Source organism: Aplysia californica, unplaced genomic scaffold (assembly GCF_000002075.1).
Source record: "Aplysia californica isolate F4 #8 unplaced genomic scaffold, AplCal3.0 scaffold00439, whole genome shotgun sequence".
Lineage (NCBI taxonomy): Eukaryota > Metazoa > Mollusca > Gastropoda > Aplysiida > Aplysiidae > Aplysia > Aplysia californica.
In genome coordinates this window covers 314818-318321 of record NW_004797709.1, presented here as the reverse complement: position 1 = coordinate 318321, position 3504 = coordinate 314818, and the positions used below count along the sequence as shown (strand labels likewise).

The following is a 3504-nucleotide window of genomic DNA, read 5'->3' as shown; positions in this document are numbered from 1 at the left end:
AATGAAACAGAGATAATGAGAGATAGAGAGAGAGAGAGAGAGAGAGAGAGAGAGAGAGAGAGAGAGAGAGAGAGAGAGAGAGAGAGAGAGAGAGAGAGAGAGAGAGAGAGAACATGTTTATGAAGTGGATATGCTTCATCACGTATTAATCACTTATGTCATTTTGTCGTCGCTGTGTGATTGTGCGAGTGTACATGGACTTTGTAACATCTCTGCCATGTAAACTATCAAGGCAAATGTCTCCCTGCAAGATCAATAAAAATCGCCGTTGTCACTGTCATTGTCAAAAGGCGGAAATGACTCGTTGCTTTAGGTTTTAATTACCTGCATTATACTGCGCATTTTTGACATTACTGTTTTTAATCGCCCTCTGAAAAATTTGAACTGTGAACTTCCCTGATACAAGTCCTGTATTCCGCATAAATTACGTAGAACGTTATTGTGTTCCATTTTGATCCTAATTGTCCGTCCTATAAAGCCACTACGGAGCGGCCTATCATATCACTTTTGCAATCGTCTCCGAAACTACTAGAGCGGAAAAGTGAAGCCAGTTCTTTTGGGTAAGAAAAAAAATTATATCCACATAGTGGAAACTTTTCAGATGTTAATTGTTATTAAACAACATTTTCCGCTTACATTGCTTTTGATACTTGGTGCACAATGTGAAGGAAATCCATTTGGTTATTATAATCTTTTACAGGTTTAAATGTGCGCGCCCTTAATGTTACCGGCAATCGTAAGCACAATATACATTAAGTTGACAGTAAGTTAAGGAAGCTTATACCAATACAGAAAGAATGCGTTAAGGCCTACGAAGGGTCATGTCTTAAGTATTGAACAGCTTTCATGGAAACTTGCTACTGACTAGACATAAAAATATTGCTTAAGATCCACTTTACGAGTAGAACTCTATTTATAAAATCCCTACACGCATACTCGTAAAAACGTTTATTGAAGAGTTTTCCTCCTTGCATAATTTGACTGAGAACTGTGCGAAGTGATTTAATTTCTTTCGAACTTGCTCGTTACGTTTTTGTTGTCTCTTGTTATCCTCTCTACAGTGGCATGTCCACAATGTTTCTTTTACTCCTTTGATTCTGGAAAATTCTTTCTGTCGTAGAAGGCCTAACATTCTTTTATTCTATAACACACGGTGCTGAAGGAAAGTAAACTGAATTGAAATGATAAAAAACACCCCAAAAAAATTTTTAAATACCAAAAACGACCCGAAACAATAGTCTGGTTATAAGAGAAAGCCTCGCTGGCAGATTGAAAGACCAATCTGATTTCAGTCACGATGTGGTTTTGACTGTCAGAGCTACATGATCAGGTCAGGTCAAATTAGTCGGATAGGCCAGTGTGTGCTTGTAAAATGAACCCCCCTCCCTCGCATAAACGCCGTAAGACTATGGGGACAAAGAGTGTGAAGATGACTAGGCAGACCTATTCTCAATTCGCTGTGTTTTCAAACAGGCGTTCACGATAATAGAATCCAAATGAAGACCTCGCGATCATTGATATATTCTCTTCTGATTTTGTCATCCGTTGGGCTGCCTATGACGCCAGATGGCAACAAATCCTCTCCATTCATCTCGGCTCTCTACTTTCCTCAGTGTGTCCCTCAGCTCCTTGGCTATCCATTCTCGGATGTTATCCTCTCACCTCTTTTTTGTCTTCCTTTCCTTCGTCCTCCTTGTACTGTGCCTGGTAGAATGGTTTTAACAATGAACGGGTGACATTGCCTTACCATTTCAGCTTGCGTTGCTTGACTAATGATAGAAGATCAGTGTAAGGCCGACTACATTTTTCATGCGCCGTTGACTTCTTCCTCGGTGACATGGTCTTTGTTTGAGATGTTAATAAACAGTTTACGTTAACATCTCAACAGCTCTTATTCTTCTCTCAATGTCTGCGGTCAGGGTCCAGGACTCACATACGTATAGAAATGTGAGGCAGCGTGGTGGAATCAGGCACTCGTCAATTTTTGTGCATGTAGAGTTATTGGAATCATCTTAAAGCTTTTTCACTTGTCTTTATTTGGATGATAAAAATATCCATTGAACTGTGACCTTCCCCTGATAGAAATCCTGGATATCTTGAATACAAGTGGAGATATTTGCGAATGAAAGAGTTGGGGGGTCACCTGTTTTCAGAGGTAAAATTAGTGAGAAAAGGGCCGCCAAAGATTGATCATTTCCTTAGCTTAAAAGTCCGTGGTAACTGAAAATTTACATTTTTTGTGTGGCTTTAATCAACGTTTTTAAGAAACATTCACACAGAAATAAGTTATTTAATGGGCATGAAAGGTCATGAGCTAAAAAAGCAAAAATTTGATAAAAATTCACAAACCTTCGAAAAAATGCAAGTTTCTTCACTTTGATTATTTTCACGAGAACCTGATTCCACCACGCTGCCTTTCAAATATTGATGTCACTAAGAAGTGCATACGCTTGGCCTTTGAGTTTTGGACGATGTTCCTGTTTCTCTAGATATGTTTGAGTTTGGTTAGCGCGGCTGTGGTGCTATTCTGAAGAGCTTTTCGGGCTTTGATCCTTCGTCTGAGATGCCTGAGACTCTCGAGATTCTTATCTTTGACTTTGGAGTGAGAAAAATTCCCTCATATGCTTTTCCCAAGGACACTGGATTCAAAGCCACTATCTTATAGTTGCGAATCCAAGAGCCTGACCATAAGGCCAAAACTACTTAAGTTCTTATGTACATTGCTAGTAGTGACCCAAAATACTTCTAAAACATCTAGCCTGTGTTTGCAGTGCGCCATGTCAACGCATTTCACGCATAACATGTAGACTACCTGTGCAAAACCGTAAACTTCAATATTCAGTGTCATATAGAAATAGTCTATAAATTATAAATTCTGCCCAGAGTAAACGAAATGGATTTGACATAAATACTGTGGAATACGTATTGTTATGTTGAGAAGTCCACCTCGGGAGCATGAAGTCATACATATGTTCCCTGTTTAACGCCTCTACAGCCGTAAATTAGCACCTTCAATGGGGCGAGAATAGGCAGGTACAGGATAATAATAGCAGCCGCATAGAACTCGTACATTAAAATTGTGTGTCAGCACTGGTGGAAACACTTGGAACCTGCTGTGGTTAGCGATAAGAACTCAAGAGGTGTCCATGGGAGACATAGAAGTGGCGGCCAAATGTGTAGTGAGGATCGGTCGCTAGTCGTTACAGGTACTGGTTAACCCCAGCTCCTGTCGAAACCATTGTATAAACATCTCTTTATATGACCTAATTGTCTTGCAAGTGCCGTAAAACTTTTACTAAAACTAACTACACTTCTTTGTAGCAGAGAAACGTTGTCAATGTTGCATGGTCATCTAGCACAAACAAATTGTACCTAGATCTTTGCTTTATTTCAACTACCTACCTACCTACTGGCTATGTATGTATGTATATATGTATGTATGTATGTATGTATGTATGTATGTATGTATGTATGTATGTATGTATGTATGTATGTATGTGGGAG

At 39.4% G+C, this 3504-nt stretch overlaps 1 long non-coding RNA gene across 1 annotated transcript in view; it reads left to right on the top strand.

Moving 5' to 3' along the window:
* Positions 1-452: 452 nt before the first annotated feature.
* The window catches only part of LOC101861678, a 9485-nt gene continuing 6433 nt past the window's right edge, over positions 453-3504 (top strand). The window contains exon 1 of the long non-coding RNA XR_220777.3: positions 453-560. This is a non-coding gene — a long non-coding RNA (uncharacterized LOC101861678). The remainder of the gene's footprint in view (positions 561-3504) is intronic.